At 37.1% G+C, this 4729-nt stretch overlaps 1 pseudogene; it reads right to left on the reverse strand.

Moving 5' to 3' along the window:
* Window positions 1-1766: 1766 nt before the first annotated feature.
* LOC102817386 lies at window positions 1767-2257 on the reverse strand (annotated as a pseudogene).
* Window positions 2258-4729: the final 2472 nt, after the last annotated feature.

Below are 4729 nucleotides of genomic sequence, written 5' to 3' on the forward strand. Positions count from 1 at the left end.
TGTGGTCTAGTACCTATCTTACAGCGTCACACCAGATATAATTCTTAGGTGATGTTATCTGCTTCTCCTACCCACTTGTTGCTCCTTGGAAACCCAATACTAAATCAGAACTGACTTAATGGCAGTTAACAACAACAACTTCTCTATAGGAGTCCTGGTGTGGTGCTGTAGGATAAGCACTGGACTTACTAACTGCAAGGTTTGCAATTCAAACCCCTCAACCACTTCAAAAGAATAAAACATGATTTTTTACTCTCAGAAGGGTTTATACCCTTGGAAACCTAATACAGGTTCACTATGATTAGGAACAAACTACACGACACTTAACAACAACAACAATGCTACTTCATAGGTCAAGTATTATTTTACCAAATGCCAGAGATAAGAAAACGAAGACCAAGTAAAATTAAGATACTTGTTCAAAGTGAAGCCAAATGAGACATGATAAAGTTTTTTTTGTTAACTTTGCCATACTAACTTTTTTGTGATTTCCATATTCAGACATCATAGTCTATTTGTAATTCATTCATTTTAGTTGATTTATTTATTTAATGTTTATTAGATTCCTTTGGTGTTCCAGAAAGGAGTCCTGGTGATACAGTGGTTAAGTGCTCACTGAAAGTTCAGTGGTTCAAATGCACCAGCTGCTCCCCAGGAGAAACATGTGGAAGTCTGGTTGCATAAAGCTTACAGCCTTGGAAACCCTATGGGGCAGTTATACTCCATCCTGTAGGGTTGTTATAGGGTATTATGATTCAGAATTGACTGAAAGGCAGTGGAAATAAGTATGGGTCAGAAAGGAGCCCTTGGGTGACTCAAAGGGTTAAGTGCATGACAACTAACTGAAAATGGATGGTTGAATCCCCTCAGCAGTGCCTCAGAAGGAAGACCTGGCAATCTACTTCTGAACCCTCATAGCCATTGAAAGCCCTATGTGCCGTTCTACTCTGAAACTCATGGGGGGCATGAGTCAGAATTGACTTGATGGCAACTAGTCTATGTGGCAGGCACTGTGCTAGGCAGTGGGGAAATTTGGTACAAGTCATACAGATATGGTCTAGTGGAGAGCAGATGACAGCAGTTCACAAAGTTAAGAACTGAAATGTGAGATTCCTACATCATAATGTAATTCTAACATCTGCTGGGAAACACTATTCAGCCTTCTAAAATGCTGACTTTTGTTGGACAAAAGCCAGAAAACAATGCCTTTTAATGTTGCTGAAAGTGATGACAGCTGTATTTTAAAGATACAAGATATTGATATCACATTACAGTATTTTATATTCTTGAAATTTATTAGTCTAGAGGGTGAACTGGCCATTCATTTCCTAATTTGCTCAAGTTGAGTGATTCTATTTTGTGATTTCATTTTTTCTCTCAGGGCAATAAAAAGATAAACTTCTATTATGACTATGTTGTCAAACATTTTTTTTTTTTTTTCACCAGCTCCTGTAGTCTTTGAAAAGTGATCACCTATTTGTAAAGCATGGATAACCTAGGGCATTGAGGTTATAGCAAGTGGTCTGGGATAGCTTTTTATTCTCCTCACAATTATTGTTTAGTTTTATTTCATAACCATAAACATAACCCTGCAATCCAGCTAGACTTGGATAATAAGGAAAATATGGAACCTATAGAACTGGAGTGAGAGTAAAGGTTAAAGATTATTACCAGCATATTGGGGGTAGAAGGGTGGTCCCCAAGCTACATAAGGAATGGTCTTGTGGTTAAGATAAAACATAAAATACAGATCAAACTTTTTAGAGTTAACCACAGTTAGCAATGGTGTTTTTGTTGCTGGTCTTGCCATTTCTGGACCCCAAACACTCCATGGCTTCCACAATGTTCATTCCTTCTTTCACCTTGCCAAAGACCACATGTTTGCCAGGCAACCATTCAGTCTTAGCAGTGCAGATAAAAAACTGGGAACCATTTGTATTGGGTCCAGCGTTTGCCATGGACAGGATGCCATATGCATCAGGATGAAGTTCTCATCATCAAATTTCTCCCCATAGATGGACTTGACACTCGTCCCATTATGGCCTGTGAAGTCCCCACCCTGGCACATAAACCCAGGAATAAGCCTGTGAAAGCAGGAACCTTTGTAACCAAATTCCCTTTCCCCAGTGCTCAGAGCGCGGAAGTTTTCTGCTGGCTTTGGAACTTTATTTGCAAATAGCTCGAAGCAGATACCACCCAGGGATTCGCGGTTGTCGGAGATGTGGAAGTACACGGTGGGGTTGACCATAACTGAATCCAACAGCACCAGATTCGAAGACGAGCTCAGGCGACGGCATCTGCAAAGCTCTGGGATAGTTTTAAAAACAAATTTAGCAATTATCTAAATTATCAGGACAGGGCATTAACTCTGAATTGTAAGAATTTTACTAATAATATATGAGAACCTTGAGTGAACAATTCATTTGCCGCCAAACTGATGTGGAAATACATAAAGACGACTTCAGAAGACTGCAAAAAAGTGACTGTGGTTGATTGGTTTCATCTCCCAGTTGATTAGCTAAATTTGACTTAGAATATCAGAGAGGGGTACAGACTACACAGGAACACACTAGAGAGGGGTTACACCAAAATGACTGCCTATAACATTTTTTTGTGCAATGTTTGAGTAGAAATTTCTTATTTTTAATAAAAGTATCCCTTTAGTCAGTTATTAACAACAAAAAAATATTTTCATAAGGCCAGCTTACATGTCCAAGGAGCTCTGGTAGCGTACTGGTTATGAGTCGGGCTGCTAATCTCAAGGTCAAACTTGAAACTACCGGTGGTTCTGCGGGAGAAGGATGAGGCTTTCTGCTCCCATAAAGACTTACAGCCTCGGAAATTCTCTGCAGGGTTTCTGTGAGTTGGAATCGACTCCACAGCACATCACAACCACCACCGGCTTACATGTATTACATTAACTGCTTCTGGGAAACTGTATACAGGGTCACTATGAGTCAGAACCGACTCGATGGCACTTACCAACAACAAATGTGCTCTGATCAGAGCTATCCTTTTTACCCAATTAAAATGACATTTCAGATCTCCTGGCTTCTTTTACAGGTGGCTCCAAGCACCTAATGTTGCTTTTGTTGTTGTAGGTGTTTTCATAGTCATTGATTTTGTCATGGTTTCTGGTGTTTTAGCTATTGGTATTTTTAAACCTCTATTAATATCTTTTTTGGAGAGTAAAGTAGCAAGTAAAGAAAAACAGGATAAGATTCAGAAATTTCTTCTGCTCAGGTACTAATAATGATATAACTAATAATGTAATTCAACGTAGAGAGGTTTTATAAAACAATTTGATTGTTAATATTAGTATAATCTAAGGATATATATTTATTATATATTAGTCTATGATTAAAATTGGGAACACACATTATTAAGAAGTCTGTGTAGTGTTATATGGAGACCAATGGAAGAGGGGTGTCACCATGAATTACTGCTCTGGGTAACCTGGTGATGTCACTGACCTGAATAGGTTACTGTTTCTATAAGGTCTTGCAATTAATTAGTGGCACAGTGCCTAACCATTGCCTGTTATCAACGTATCAATACAACTCCTCAGAACATGGTTGTGATATAAATGGCTATTTGACATTTATTAGCTCCATCAATACATTAGACATTGTAGCAAACGTAATTTTGAATGCTGATCAATGAGACTAAAATCTTAATTAATCATCAAGACAAGACACAAATAGAAATCTAGGGCCTGCAGTTTACTGAGAGAAAGGGAAAAAGTTGGAAAACACAACTCACTAAAAATATCTTCAGTAGGCTCTCATACTTTTCCTGCAATTTAAAAAGTCCTGATGAATCTAAAGAAAAAATAGTTTAAGAAATCAAATATGACTAGTTATTAAAAGAACATAAAAAGTATGATCTAATCTAGGCTCAGGCCTGTCATATTCCTGGATGAGAAAATTCAGATCAGAGAGGGACAGTGACTCACTTGGAGTTTGATAGTTGAACAGTGACTACATCTTAAGTCTATCAGAGTTATTATATTTTTGCTTGCTGACTTATTTTTTTGTTTCTATTATCTCAGGTTAGAAAGTATGTTAAAACTTTTAAAGTAGCACTTTTTATTTTAGCATATTTTACATAGGGAATATCAGTACATTGGTCTCTAGTGTTTGATCTTCAGTTATGTTCATACTTGAGAAATTAAGAATTATAAGGAGACTAACCAAATCACATAAGGAAAGAACATACTTTAGAAGCTAGGATAAAATTAAGAACTAATACAGAGCACAAATCTGAACACAATGATATTGCTATTATCATTGCTCTTATGATTATTGCCATGTAAAGACAGAAGCAACAAGAGTTGCTATGTGAATATTGTAATATACTAGATGATAAAGATATTAGATTCTACATGTATTTTGAAGTAGAATCAACAGGATTTTGAGTCAGATTGTAGCACATTGAATTAATAGTGAAATAAAGGATGACTTGAAATGCTGTCTGTGCTAGGATGGTATCCATACGCCTACAAGGAGAGCCAATTTATACCTCTATTATTCATGTTTACACACAAAACAGTAAAGCCAGTGATGATGAAATTGAAGAATTCTACCAACTTCTTCAGTCTGAAGAAATATTGTCAAGATAGATTGACAATTACTGGTAATGGGAATGCAAAGATTGAGAACAAAGAGGAGGGATCCATAGTTGGAAATTATGGCCTTGGTGATAGAAATTATGCTGGAGATCACATGAT

Source organism: Chrysochloris asiatica, unplaced genomic scaffold (assembly GCF_000296735.1).
Source record: "Chrysochloris asiatica unplaced genomic scaffold, ChrAsi1.0 scaffold00058, whole genome shotgun sequence".
In the NCBI taxonomy this organism is placed as follows: domain Eukaryota; kingdom Metazoa; phylum Chordata; class Mammalia; order Afrosoricida; family Chrysochloridae; genus Chrysochloris; species Chrysochloris asiatica.